Source organism: Clarias gariepinus, chromosome 5 (assembly GCF_024256425.1).
Source record: "Clarias gariepinus isolate MV-2021 ecotype Netherlands chromosome 5, CGAR_prim_01v2, whole genome shotgun sequence".
NCBI classification, from domain to species: Eukaryota; Metazoa; Chordata; class Actinopteri; order Siluriformes; family Clariidae; genus Clarias; species Clarias gariepinus.
Window position 1 is genome coordinate 23,262,658 of NC_071104.1, and position 15,859 is coordinate 23,278,516.

At 33.9% G+C, this 15,859-nt stretch overlaps 1 protein-coding gene across 5 annotated transcripts in view; it reads left to right on the top strand.

The window, feature by feature from the left end:
• Positions 1-15,859, top strand: part of LOC128523904 (diacylglycerol kinase beta) — a 94,409-nt gene that overhangs the window by 4,383 nt on the left and 74,167 nt on the right. For 2 of the 5 annotated variants that reach the window (XM_053496092.1, XM_053496094.1), the window contains exon 1: positions 12,118-12,497. The exons of 1 other annotated variant lie outside the window; for it this stretch is intronic. The gene's annotated coding sequence lies outside the window, so the exon portion shown is untranslated. Of the gene's footprint in view, positions 1-12,117; positions 12,498-15,859 lie in introns of those variants that run through there. 2 more of the 5 variants (XM_053496096.1, XM_053496095.1) reach the window with 2 other exon arrangements.

Genomic DNA, 15,859 nt, shown 5'->3' on the forward strand with positions numbered 1-15,859 from the left:
TACATATACATTGAACATTTAAGTTTAGCTAGTGCCACATCAAACATTTAATTGGGTCAGAATTCAGAATTATAATACCATGTTTCCACTGTTCCAGTTTCATATACTTCATGCAAAGCCTACAAATCAAATTTAAAAAACCCGCTCTATTTATATTTATGTCTGTTTTAAATTAATCAAAAGGTTGTTGCTCAGTAGGGATAGAAAAAAATTTATTTAAGTATGTATCATGGCAATTCATGTATCGCCATACTGACTCCGAATTATTATTATTTTAAAAAAAAAAGAAAAGTTTTTATTCTACATACTGTTTGTATTGGCGGTGTTTCCTGTTGTTTCTCTATGATAACCTACAGGTGGGGTACTTTAAACTATTCACACAGCAACCTGTGTGGTTAGAGAAATTATTTTAAGTTTATTTAAATTTGTAACAAAAACAACAACAGAAAAATTACATCAAATATTTATAAAATCAAGATATGTATGCCATACTTTTAGAATAAAAATTTCTTAGGGTTCTATGTGTCACATTATCTATTATTTGTTACTTACTTACCATTTATTGCTGATATGGTGCATAGTACTCTGATTTCTATACAGTTCTATAAGTATTTTATGTAAGTCTGTTGTCTTTGTATTACGACATTTTAAGGACATTTTTAACAGTAATATTTGGATTAAATTCTGCTTCTGGACTCACGTTCTAGCCATAAACAGTACAAACCTAATTCTAAATAAATGTTCTAAACTTAGTCAGGATTTTTATACTTTGTGATTTATCAACATTTGGTCAAAAATAATGAATGCATTAAGCCAGATTGTTGGAAATTTTATTTTAAACTTTTTTAAATACCCCAATAAACAAAAGTGAATTAATTACTTTTAAAAGCAGTCTGTTAACCATAATGCACTGCATTGAAATGCCTGGCTCTCAGCAGCTGGCTGGGGATGAGAGCCGTAATATATTGTCCTGTAGTCTCTGCCAGCCAGAATAGGTGGCACAAATGGAGCATTTTAATTAAAAACTGCTGCGACACAGATATCCAAAGGGAGGAGTGGATGCCAACACTCCAAGGTTTCCCTACCCAAATGTACCATTTCTCTGAGGAGAACAGATAAAGTAATCTTGATTATGCAGGCAGAGAGAGTTCTTGAATAATTTACTGCAAATGTATTTGATAAATGTTCACAGCTTATACACTAAAAACAGAATTTGTTTGACTGGATATTTCTTTCTGTTGTAACACTGTATTCATGTTGTGTGTGGTGTGTGTATATAAAGGTCATTTACTGCAGCTGCCAAACGATCCGTTTTTAGGATAGGTATAAATGCATGCTTTTGAGTTTGATACACTGGACATTGTATTAATGTTATGTGTTATAATAATATATTGTTATAATAGTGTTAGGTTAAATCTTATATTGATGCACTAATTGAAGTGTACTTTCAACTGTGAAGCAGAAAGTATTGGTGGCCATTAAGATGTTTGCTTGCATCCCAGCCTCCAATCGCCCTGTTCACAATTTCCTGAGAGATTTCCATTGCCATGGTGACAGCAAGCTGCTGATGTCATCCAGACCAGGTTGTTGGGGTTGAGTGAAGGTGTACTGCATGCATCCCCATTTTTCCCTCTATTTATTTTTTTAGAGTAAGCATGAACACTGGGCTTAATCAGAATTAGGCAAACTTGTTGCGTACTTCATCCTTTATCACATTGCACTGTGGGAATTTAATAATGTAAATATGAGGGACAGAGAAATATTTAAAGCATTTCATATTCTCATAAATAGTAGGCAATGCCCAAAACACAGACATAGATAAAGGATTACAAATCATTAGAAAATATTTAGTAGGAAATGCACTGTGGGCTCTTTAAAAATTATCACCATAGTTGATATGTATCACATTTTTCATACTAATTACTGGCAAATGAGTGTCTGAAAACTCAAGGATTGATTGCTTTTAATTTTTCCGTAATGAGTCCTGGAAGCATCTTAGTCTGGATTATCATTTGCTTGAATAGGAAAAAAAGGTCAGCGTGTGTGTATTTATATCAGTGCAGTAGAAAAATACACTATATTTATCCAAACAAAATGAAAAATATCACATTTGTGTTTTAATGTGCATGTAATGTTATAATAAATGTTAAATAATATTTAAAAGAAGAAGACCATAATTTAATCAAAAAAAGAAACAGGAAAAAAAAGAAAGAAAAATAATACCTGTTCAGTGGTCTGTTCATAATAGTCTATTTTGTAACAGTGTTTGATTAATTGAAAAATAACTTATGCATAATTAGTCTAAAAGAAGCTAACCATATATTACGAATAAGTTCTATTCTGGAAGCACATTTATAAGTCGGACTAGTTCGTAAGCCTGACGGAGTGAGTCTTATAGACCTTTGACGCAAATATACTAATACTTGGTTCTGCATTATACTATCGCGAGACTGCACCTTCAAATTGTGAGGGGAATTGCAGTGATGCAGCATGGGTAGCTGACCTTGTTAAAGTGACCTGGGAAAACTTTGGGAGGAAGGATAGAGCTACATGGTGCTTACTGCACGCTTGAGCAGATTAAATTTTGTCTCAGAGCTGTTTTGGACTGTGAACTTATCTCATTACTCCTGCCATCCCACACTCACACACATACAATATACCCGACTTTGGACAATTTATACATAATTGTAAATATCGGTATCATGTACGATACACATGAGCTACTTCCGTGATTTGTTCGCATCTATGAATGTTCGTAGGTCCGCAGTTCGAATGTTCGTGAGCTGACGGCATATATCACCTACTGCTCAGAATTACTTTGATCTGCATATTATCCAGATTTAATTAACTGCAGAATTAGGTTGTCCTCTTGTTCACTTACAAACATCAGTTTAATAAATAAGGATGATCTTTTTAAAAGAATGCTGCAGTTCAAGTAAAGTATAGAGCTGTTAAGGGATACTGTATATTGTATCAGCCTTACCAAAATGAAAGTGGTAAATACACAGAGAAACGTTAATAATGAACAGTGCTCAGGGGAATCTGTAATTTCAAAGTTATTCCTGCATCTGATTCTATGATTTGCCAGCTAATTATTTTCAACCTAGCACATAACTGTAAGTAGTGGGTGTAATGATTAGTTGTCACTGATTATCCTCCTATACAAGTTCAGACACAGTAAAAAGCTCAGTCTTTAAAGTCTGCCCCAAAGACTGACTCATTGGCTGTCATTATTCCACACATGGGTTCACCCACTGTTCTCTTATTATTCTCTACAGGGTTTAGTTGCAGGGCTATCACAAGAGTTTTTACTCTCTGGCCATTCCCTCAAAGCTGATTCATTTTACCAGCTAGGCTGCAATGTATGTCTGAGCTGTCTAAACTTTTCAAAATGAAATCAGTTGCCTGATAGAACTTGCAAAAACGCTAAAATGGATGTGCTTACAACTGCTGATAAGAAGATTCAGTTTTAGATAGTCTAATTAGTCTAACATGTTTCGTCCACTTTTCAAAAACTAATAATATTGATGTGAGGGATATTTTCCACTCAAATATGTATTGTGTTGCTGTTTTTAGCCAAGCAAAGGAAGCAATATATAAAAATACATTGCATTAAGTCTTACATTAGACTGGGACTCATGGTACAGTAGCTTAGTGGTTAACACTGTCGCCTTGAACCAACATGTCCTGGGTTTGAATTCCACGCCAGGTCTGTGTGCATAGAGTTTGCATGTTTTCCCTGTGCTTAGTGAATTTACTCTGGGTTCTCCGGTTTCTTTTACAGTCCAAAGTCATGTAGATTAGACTAATTGGCGTTTCCCATTTGTCCGTAGATGGTCATATGGAGAAGAAGATGGCAAACCAGTCTAGTATTCATGCCAAGAAAACCCCATGGACAGCATCTAGAAGTTATGAAGACTGAAGAGTCATAACTGAACTGAACGACTAAACAACAACATGTGACTGAGTGGGAGAAGAATGTTTACATCTGATATCATAGTTTATTTAGTGTCTCTACTATTACTTTTACATACAGAATTATTTTTAAATTCACGTTAAATTTTATTCATCACAACCATACAGAGTGAAACCTGCAGTGACATGTTTATTACATGTGTCTTATTACAAATTTTAATATTTTCTACTAGAAATTAAGGTTACAGTGAAGGTTACACTTCACTGTAACCTTATTTTGAACTTTTGAAAATTTACAAAAGGTATAGAAAGTATAAAAAATATAGTACAAGAATATAATAAGATTGTTGACAGCAGCATAGTTTTAAACAAGGAGTATGAAATGTTAAAAGAATTATCTGTGGCATAAAGTGCATGCTAGCTTCTTTTCTTTTATGTGCAATGAAGAGAAATGTAACACAGGGTTAAAGTAGCTTGATTGAGTTCTAACAATACATGAATATTTATAGGCATGTGGTATGTTAACAGATGTGTAGGGGTGTGTGGGTGTTGTGGAAGCGAGTCAGAGTGATTAGTCCTTGTGTTGTCTATGTTGAGGGTCCAAATGGCCTGTAAGTAGAGGCTCCTTTTTTTCACAATATGTATTTTTTATCATGGTAAATATTTAATTAAATATTATTTAAATATTAGTAATTGAGTATTTCACTAAGAATACTTATAAGTTAATATTAAAATTAAGTCTGTCTTTTTTTTTGTAGAAACACCTTAAACCTATTTCTCTACAAATTAACAAAAGAAAAATAATTATTTTGCTTAACTCAAGATTGGCCGCTCCGTATTTTTCCCTTCCTTCATACTTATTGATAATTTATGGCCTGTGCTCCCTAAATCCCATTTTCATAGGACACATTGTTACAAACAAAGTGTGTTGCACACACTGGTGATGTATACAGTACATTCATTTGTATGCTGTTATTTATTTAAAATGCAGATTTATAATATTTCATCTGTATTAAAGTGTGGTTATAATGCTATATTGATAGAACCACATTCCACAGTCTGGATCCTAGTTTAAATCTCAAGAAGCAACTTAGTGACAGTGAATGAAGAGTTTTAAATGACACTAAAGCGCTAATGATGACATCAGAGGAAATGCTAGAGTGAGAGTAGGCGGCCTGCAGAGGAAATGAGAGCTCTGTGTATCTGCAACTCCGAGTGCACAACTGTGGTGGGGCCCAGAAAAAAGGGGGAAAAAAACTTATTATATTTTTTACAAGTAAAGGATTTTTTTTTGCCTCATACTGAGACCAAAGGCATGGTTGCTTAAGTCAATTATAGATTACTGATCTCAATACACTAGTAAAAAAAAAAAAAAAGCATATATAATATGTCCTCAGAAATGTCTGAATATCAATTGTTTCTAGACCACTTCATAGTACCAGAAATGTATTTGTTGTAACAAAATATATATATACTATATATAAATAACTGCCTTGTCTATATATATATATATACTTATTTACATTATTTTAGTGAAACAACAAAACAAAGGTGTTTCAAAGAAGTTGCAGCAAGATTATCACCTCTGTTTTGTGTGGGTGTAAGCACATACAGGATGGGTGCATGTTCATGAGCATAGAGCCAGAGAGAAAAAATGACGAGTGACATTTTAGGCTATACAGTATAAGATGCAACAGAGCATAGCCACAACTACCTTCTGTTCACTGAAATATAACTGACAACCCACACAGCACTAAAATTCATCTGAACTTTACTTTAAATGATAGACCGTCACATGACCGTGTGTTTGCTTTGGAAAGTACATATTGTGTAAGTATGTAAAGCTTGTCTGCTAGTGTTCCATGTACTGTACATTTATAACAGTTTGCATGTTCCACCTTTTAAAAGGATTGGCATTAACATGTTGCTACTGTATTCACACAGATCGGCCATAACATAATCACCTGCATAATAATGTTTAGATCCCTTTTGTGTCACTAAAACAACCACATTATGGTTATTTTTACAGTTATTCATACTCTCTTGGTCTAGTTCAGTAGATGCATGAGGAAGATCCTGACTCGACAGTTGTCCAGAAGATGATCATTGACACCTTCCTCAAGGAGGTTAAATCACAGAAAGTAATTGCTGAAAGTGCTGGCTGTTAACAAAGTGCAGTATAAAAGAACACTCATGGAAAGATGACTGGAAGTGGACAGTGTGGTAGGAAGATGGCGCACATGCAAAAGAAGTGACTGCAGCCTTAAAAAGATTTTAAAATAAAGCTGATTCCAAACCTTCGGAAAGCTTCATAGTGAGAGGAGTGAGGCCGAAGTCAGTGCATCAAGAGTCACCATGCACAGATTTCTTCAGGAAATAGGCTAAAACTGTTGCATTCCTAGTCCATTGTCAGGTGGCTTTTACCTGAGCTAATTCTTCTTTTCAGATGAAAGTAAATTTTGCATTTTATTTAGAATATAGGTAAAGTCCAGTGTGACATTTCCATAGTCTGTTATGATTTGGGATGCATTTCAGTTGCTAGTGTTGGACTCCACTGTATTTTAAAGTCCAAAGTTGACATAGCCATCTCCCAGGAGATTTAAAAGTATTGCAAGCTTCAGGCTGCTGACAAGCTATATAGAGAGGCTAATTTTTTTTTTTCAGCAGTATAGTCATGGCCAAAAGTTTTGAGAATGAAACAAATATTAGTTTTCACAAAGTTTGCTGCTAAACTGCTTTTAGATCTTTGTTTCAGTTGTTTCTGTGATGTACTGAAATATATATAATTACAAGCACTTCATACGTTTCAAATATTTATGTAATTCTCAAAACCTTTGGCCACGACTGGTACACTACAGTATCTGGTCTGCTGTAAAAAAATAAAATATAAACTTTTTTAAAAAGTAAAAAAAAGCGAACTAATTGATGCTGTAATTCATGGTAAAGAAGCCCCAACCAAGTATTAAGTGCTTAGCAAATGTACTTTCCAGAAGTTTCTGTATTATAATGTATTTATGATGTTAGGAGATATTCTAATATTTAAGATATTGGATTTTTTCGTTTGCATGAGCTGTAGGCTGCAATCATTAAAATAAAAAAAAGATACACACCCACACACACACAAGGTGGCACAGTGGCATAGTGGTTAGCACTTTGGCCTTACACCATTAGGTTCAAGAGTCGAGTCCCACCTTTGCATGTTCTCCCAGGTACTCTGGTTTCCTCCCACAGTCCAAAGAAATAGTATGTGTGTGTGGTTGTGTGTGTGTGTGTGTGTGTGTGTGTGTGTGTGTGTGTGTGTGTGTGTGTGTTTGCATGCTTGTGCGCTTCAATAGACTGACAGACACACTGTACAAGGCCACCACCCCCCCAAACCTAACCCAGTGAAAAAGTACTTCTTCTTCTTTGTCTTTCGGCTAATCCCTTTCAGGGGTCACCACGGCAAATCATCTGTCTCTATCTAACTCTATCCTCTGCTTCCTCTTCTTTCATCCCAACTATTTTCATGTTCTCTCTCACTGCATCCATAAATCTCCTCTTTGGTCTTCCTTTAGACCTCCTGTCTGGCAGTTCCAACCCCAGCATCCTTCTATCTGCTCACATCTCTCTTCTGAACATGTCCAAAGTACACTTTCATGTATTACAAATATATTTAAATCTTTTATAGTACATTGCAAATATACTAACAGAAAAGTGTAGCATCAGTTAATATATAAAAAGTATACTAATATCATGCTGTTACCAATTTTTGGAATAAAACTTTGAAATAATTGTATTATAGTACATTTTCCAAAAATATGTTACAGGTCAGTGTAATTTCCAAAGCACACTCATTTAAACTTTGTTTTTCGATTTATAAATGAAAAAGATATGCTGAAATAATCATTGTAACATTGTACAGAAAGTATATATTAGAATACAAATTTTAATACACAATACTTTCAGTATAATTTTGGTTAAATTTGAATGTACTTATTCATGCTTATGTTTAGTGTACCCCTCTCTCTTTCTATGTATCTTTCGTGTGTGCGCTTTCCAACATGTTTTTGCATGCTAAAACTTACTTTTTGCGCATTCAGACTCATTTATGTGCATTTGAACTCTATGTCTTGTGTGCGCTCAATAAATAGTAGTAGATTAGCGGAAGTATAACAGCATGTTATTGCTGCAATAAGAATATATTTATGGTATATTACTTGTGTATTTGTAACACAGTAAATAATTGCTGTAATGTAATAATACATTAGAGATATACTTTCATTTTAATAACTACTGTCAAGTACATATGTTAGTTCATACACAGTCATATACTTTAAGTGTACTAAGTATGCCTAAAGTTTTCCACTTTAGCACAAGAAAGTATACTGATGTGTAGAATTTAATTAACACGTAAATACACTTAGTACATAATTAGATGTTCCAAAAAAGAAAACTTCAAGTATACTAGTCATTAGTCTGGCTGCAAATACACTTAAGTATGCTTTGGCATGCTAAGATTTAATATACTTAGCATACTTTTTTTTCATTTGGGAATGAGAGAGAGAAAGTGTATATATACACACACAATGATGTACACAATAAAGTGTACAGTGATGTGGATGCAGAATACAGTATATATAATGTACGTATGTAGCTAAGTTAATTAAAGCATAACAATTTGTATTATGCAATATTTAATGAAACAAGTTAAAAAAAAGACCTTAATTTTTTTTTTAAACATTTGTGAACATATTTCATGTTAAGAGTACTTTATCAGATATAACACATTTCATTCCATGTATCGACACCTGTCCTCTTTCTCTTCATAGAATTACTTTATACTTCCTGAGTCCTTCTGGATTAATTGACCCTTTTAGCTGTGTATATGTATCTGATTAGTGTAATTTATCTACATAGTTGGCTGTCTGGCCTCTCAAGCATATGCTACATTTATGTTTAAGGTTTTATTTATGTGTGGAAGAAAAGAAATCAAAGAAACTGTAACATTCTATCCAGAATTTGCACCTTTTCTTAGTTCTCCCTTCGAAAAATGTTTTTTTTCTCAAGTCAACAATGGCCTTTTACAGTGCAGATTTTGACATATGTTGCATGCACTGTCCATAAATATAAAGGATTACCCTGAACAAGAACAAAACCACTCACCATGGGTGTCCTAGAAACTATTAACTCAGGCTATTTATAGCAGGTGTAAGAACTAATAGCATGTGTCCACATATAAGGCAACATAAATCCTATTCAATCATCCAGCATCTCTCTTACATTGGATGGTTCTATATAAAAACATTAAGTTTATTTTGTGAATGAATCGATGCATGTGTTCTTTAACCCTAAAAGGCAGCAACAAACAGAAGGCTAAAATAGTACATATGTCTTAATTTTTCTGTGACTTTAGTCTTTCAGCTCAATACACACACACACACACACACAGAAAAAGAGAGAAATAAAATATATGTTAATATGGAATTATCATTTTAAGAAATCTCTTTATATATGGCAATATCATGCCGTTTTACCAATGTTAAATAAGTCATAACAGTTAGAGTATAATTTTGAGTAGAAAGACTGCTATAAAATGTAAGCCTTCTGAATCACACAACCGTAAAACTTTCACCCAGTCATGGGGAAATTGCAAGTTCAAATCACAACTGTGCTATAGCCATCCATGGCCATGAGTCTAAAAGAGCTTATTTGGTTGTGCTCTGTGTGTGGGAGAAATGGCCTTACTCTCTGCCCTGTTGCTAACCAATTGTGGGTGTCTGTGAACTCATGCATGTGAAAAGGGCAGTTTGTACCTTCCTCCGAGTTCAGCTGTCCTTTAACATACTGTAGCTTGGGCATTAATAAAAAAAAAAAATGCAGTGTTTAACTTCATATGCCTCAGATATAGGTAACCCCCTCTGGTTGGGATTTGGTCAGAATTGGCAATAAACAGTGAGGTAAAATTTTTCCCCAAAAAAGTCCAATGGATGCAAATAAATGATGTAATCATTTGGTCATTTAACATCATTGACATTGCAGTTATTGAACAGAACATTCTTGACAAACATCTGAATATAACGCAAGTTTGATAAATTGAGCCCACTTACTCTTAACCATTGGATTTATTTGAATAGGTTTTAAAATGCAGTTATAGGCAGTACAGCTGACACAGGCTAGCAGCATGGCTATTTTTTCATCATTCATAATGCTGGCTTGGCGTAATGTTGACTTTCTACTCCAGTTGACAATGATGAAAATAAGAGCAGGACAGGATGTGAAAGCAAATGCTCTGTTGGTATGAAGCAAGGCTCCACTCATCACAGCAGCGGGGAAAGTCCCACAGAGACTGAGACACAAAGAATAGAGGGAGATAGAGACAGAGTGGGAGAAAAAGAGCTAGAGATATGCACTGTTATCTTATGTCATGATTTAGATTTTTGTCATGTCATTGCAGTGCATGGTTGTTTTGCTGTGCCTTTGGCAGTTTATTCTTGTGATAGCATAACTAGAAAATGATGTGTCTTGTTTTACCTCCGAGCAATCTTCGGTCCTTTTGCTTGTGATGTTTTATATCTTATTTCGCACATTCACGGCAGTAAAAAAAAGAATTTATGGCGCTAAATGCTTTTTTCGTGGTAACCTTACATCTGTTCTTATAATGCTGCATGTTGTTGCAGTGCTAAGGTTAATTCTAAGTCACTAGCACCTTGTGCCCTGTTATATTAAACTCTTGTTTAATACAATGTTTGTTGGCAGGTTTGTGAATAAAAAAATTTCCAATAATGAAAGAATAAAATTGAGGAAATAAAGAAACAAACCAAGTGTCAATAAAAGAATAAAATGAAACAGATCTTAGTTATGTTGTATAAAAAAGCCTGCTGTTGAACAAAGCCTTGGAGGAGGAGCACTTCTGAGCTTTTTTTTCCATTCATCTGCTTTTCAATTTAAACAATGGAGTGCTAGTGGCGAATATAGTTCTCAAAGGGGTGTCACGTAAAAATATCTTGTTCCATTGTGTTCCATCCTGGATATCAGTTGTTATGTATTTAAATTTTCTACTTTGATCATCAAACTTATTATACTGTTGTAGGTTGTGTCAGACATTTTGATTTTGCCTAAATAAATTTTATGAAGCTTTATTGCTTTTTACTTTCTGCAGGTATAAAATGTGCTAGATAACCAGTTACTGACAGTCATTGACTTGGCACAAAAGTGTTAATTTTAGACCTTTATTAGTGATGATTTTTGTTGTGTCAGCATTATACATTGTTTTAGATTGTTACAAAGAGAGGAGTTAATAATTATATTATGGAATTATTGTCACATAAAAAGACATCCAGATACAAAATAAATAACTATATAATTCACATCAGTTCCGCCATGACACAGCATTCTAGCTTTTATGCACAGGGCATTTGTGGGTGTTGATTGTGTACATTGTCGATGACTACTGCTTTTACTGTTCATACCACTAAATGAATGAGTTTGACATTGTGCTAGGTTTAAAGATTTGCTGGATGTTTGTCAATGTTAAGAAGAAATATTGTAAGCATGCAATAAATCAGCACTTACACTATTATATGGAATTTTATTAGTAAAAGTAATTATCAGCGATGTTTTGGGATCTTAGCAGTTTGACATAATTGCATGTTTATATTTTATTTTTACAGTGGACTCTGGGGAGAATGATATACTGTAAGAATATAAATTCTGTGTTAGGTGGGGTATTTGGTAATTTCTTTCTCACAAAGACAACACAGTGATAAGTGTAATGTTATTTCTACATACAATGACTCGCATATCTCTGAGCTTGAAGGAAAATGTGCAATATGTGTCTTTTTTGTCTTTTTTTTTTCTTTTTTGCTGATGTGGCAAAAGATAATACGTGTATTATATGAAAATGAAAATAAGATCGAATAGCTTGCTGCCTGTAGAAGAATATTAATGAATTAACTCTGGACATTTTGGTTTTAGGTTGCCATTCAGGATTTATCTTGCATTACATGCATGATTTCCTTTTAATTCCTTGTATAGAGAAATATATAGGCAAACAGATAAATACATGTACTCAAAACAGCCTGGTAAGAAATGTAAAAAACTAAGAGTAGGGCAATGAGGCATTGGCTGTGATGTTTGGGTTGGTTCACAGTGGTCACACTGGCCCTATTAGACAGACACTGATGTTGCACTGTCGATGGAGTGGGGGTGGAAACAAGCAAGGGAGCATGAGCACGAGAGAGTGAGTGAGCGACCGTGCGTGTGTGTGTGAGAGAGAGAGAGAGAGAGAGAGAGAGAGCATGAGTGAGAGAGGGAGAGCAGTTGTCTCTGTGTAAACAGGCTGACAGAAAAGAAAGTACAGACATTTCTGCACACTGCAGCCGACATCAGAGCATTGCATAGAAACGGCAGATGGATAATCACGAGAGGAGAGATGTTTAATTAATTCATGCTGGAAGGCGGAGATTTTGCCACTGAGTAAAAAGGATCGAGTGCTGTGTGCATGCTGCTGCCTGTAGCTTTCTGCTCGTGCCTGCATGCCTGTGAGAGGGTCTGTTCTCTGACCATATGAGAAGCTCCCGATATCATCACCTCGACTACCAGAGGTAGGATGTGATGTGCTTTTTTTTCTGCTGTCTTCTCTTTTTGTTTTCCATGAGCCACTTTAGTTTTTCATTCATTTCTGTTTTTGTAATGATACACAGAATATAGGTACCTGATGACTGACATCCTTGTGACCATTTAGCTGTAGTGATTACACTTGTGCTCTGCATACGCTAAGGCTTATTACAAGCAGAGAGCAGGCATTTAGGAACTGATTGTCGTGTTTAATTTTGGTTCTCATTAGGGTGATTACATGTTTTGCTTTTCTAAAAGTGCATACAACTTGAAATATTTACATGTCTCTCATGCACACTTTATGCAGATTGATAGTGTAACATTAAGCTATATCTACCCAGATAATTCTACACATATTTACTGTATGTGGCTTAAATAAATACTGTATATTACATTATATTCTTAGTCAGTATAACTGTATATTTGTAGTAGATCTCATGTAGTTATCATCTCATGTTTCTATGGTTTATGTAGCCACCTCACTGCAAAAAATTATCAGACCTATGTGTGTACATTTTGCACGCTGTATAGCAGATTACCAAAAAAGATCAATACCATAATAGCAAATCATATCGAGTCTGTGGGAATGGATTTCAGTACATTATGATGAAAACATCGCTCAACCATTTTGCTTTTGGATTTTCACTTTGTGTACTATAACATTGACAACCAGTTTGTCTTGTTTTTAATTAAATACTCCTGTAGGGCTAATATGTATGTTCCTAACATTTGAAGGGTGTAATCACTAACAAGCCTTGCTTGCTCAGATATTGTCTAAGAAAAACCTATGTAATTGCCATGCTTAATTACAGTTTATTGTGCAAACATATGACATATTGATCTCAGGTCTTGTAAATATATGATACGGAGAGTATTTTTACTCTCCGTATCATTTTATTTATATACAACTCTCCATATATGTATGAATGTGTGTAGAAATAATGTCAACTTAACAAGGACAAGAATCTATATATCATAGATATTAAGTATAAATTAAATTACCTACTAAGACACTTTTTTCAGTATGTTCTGAATTTCACATGATCATGACCAAAATGTTCACATAAAAAAAATTAATATAATTCACTTTAACTGAAATCTGTAGTGGAAGAGACACGTGCTGACATATTTGTATCAAACATCCCTTAGTAAACTACTAAAATAACTTATTAACGGTTAATAGAAATAAAGATACCAGTCAGTAAATGTGTGTGTATGTGTGTGTGTGTGTGTGTGTGTGAGACCACGTATGGGTGCATTTATGTGTATATATGTGTATTTATATATATACAGTAGAGAGAGAAAGAGTATCTATGTATTATCAGAGAGTGCATCAGGTTTTGCGCCAGTCACCGTCTTATTTTGCACCTCTTTACTGACTCTCATTTTCATTTAGAGAGACTGAGATTGGAGAAACCTTATGCAGAGGGTTAAACAAATTTAAGAGAAATGGAGTATGGCCTGTGCAGATTGTGGCTATTTGTCTTTTTTTTTGTGGCGTTTTTGTCATCTAATTGCACTCTTAACCCAAATACCTTCTGTTTCCATGACATCCTTACAAGCTTTTTTAAAATAGTTGCAGTGTTTTTGAGCACACACACACACACACTCACACCATAAGATAGTAAATGACAGGATTGTAATATCCTAATATGTATTTTCTTATATAATGTATATAGTTAATATATATAGTTCTTATAAGTTTGTATGATTTTAATGTAAAGACCAGTTAATTTTTAGAAATCATGCAATATGAAAATTTCAATAATTATACAAAATAGTTATGACACTTGGAATGGTCAGAAGAGAAATTGAGTAATTTATATATTTAGTTTATATTAAAAAAAGATAATATGAAAAAAATATTAAAATCATTTAAGGCAACCACATGGAAAGTAAATATTATCTTAAAGACAGGATTTTCAGGTCAACAGGTTCTGTAACGTGTATAATCCATTTGTTGGTGCTTATCTAATATCAGGATGTGAATGATTCATTAATTTCATGTAAAATAAAAGACTGAAAAAAAAACAAAAAAGCTACCATATGAGTAAATTATGATAATAAAACTGTGCTTGTTTTGAATAAGTATGACTCACAGATGCTTCAAACAATGTGAAAATGGGTAGAGATGCAAAATGAGTGATATTGCCTGAACAGAGTGACAGCACAGCTCTGTGTTATTGTATTTTGCCTATCCAAAGCAGGCGAGTCAAGCACACACATTAGCCAAGAGCCCTAAACAGGTGGTGGTAAATTCACTCTCTTTAAACAGTGCCTTAATGTTGCTTACCACTAGAGTATTAATGTTGCTATTTTAAAAACGCTTACGGACATACTAAAAAAAGGGTGAATCAGTATTTACAACTTTACACACCAAGCAAAACGCCAGATATGTGATAAAGACGGATGCAGGTTGCTAATGTGTCATTCTTTATTCTGGAACGTTTAAGCTGATTTGGTCTGCAGAATTGCTGCAAAATATAAAAGGAATATTCATACAGTTTTCAGTAGGAATAAAATTTTACTCTGTGTGGTAAAATTCCTTCAGCTCATTCAGTAGAAATAGAGATTAAAAACACTTTTGTTGTGGGTTTTTATTGAAAGATGAGTGTTTATTTTTTATTAAAAAATATTGATTTGTTCAAGTTTTAAGGTTATGATAGTACTAATATTTGAGTTTTATTTTTAAATCTTATTGTAGTGGTATAAATTATACAGATAAAACACAATTGTCCATATTTTCTAGTAAATTAATCAACAAAAGGGCATAATCTTATGCAATATAGCCTCTATTATCACACCAAAATGCATTCATTTCTTATAATGGTATGCCTAGAGTGGGTTATTTATCCCACAACACAGTAATTTACCAAATATTACAAATTAATATTTATCAAAGAACCACACAATGCATTTTTTTTTAGTTTTTATTTGTGTTTAATGTTGTATAACATCCAGGAAATTTGTCCCATTTATCACTTATATTATAGATGCTCTCCAGGCTCTCTTTTTTTTCTTCTAAAAAAATGCAGCTTCTCTTTTTAATGAGAAACCACAATGTTTTCTATCCTGAACTCTGAGACAGACAACTTAAAGGAAGAGCTTGACGTTTTACATTTATTCATAACAGTACTATATAAATTTAATGCATTAATAGAAACTTGTAGTGTCCTGCAGCTGAATTACTTTCCATGTCATACCATTATAGAACATTATTCAACACCTTTTGTCAAAACAATTTTGAGAATTCAATATAATGGTGGTCTTTTTAGAGGCCATATTTGTTTTCTTACCTAATCGAATGTTTGTAAGATCTAATAAGTTTTGTTTACCCAATCCAGGACTT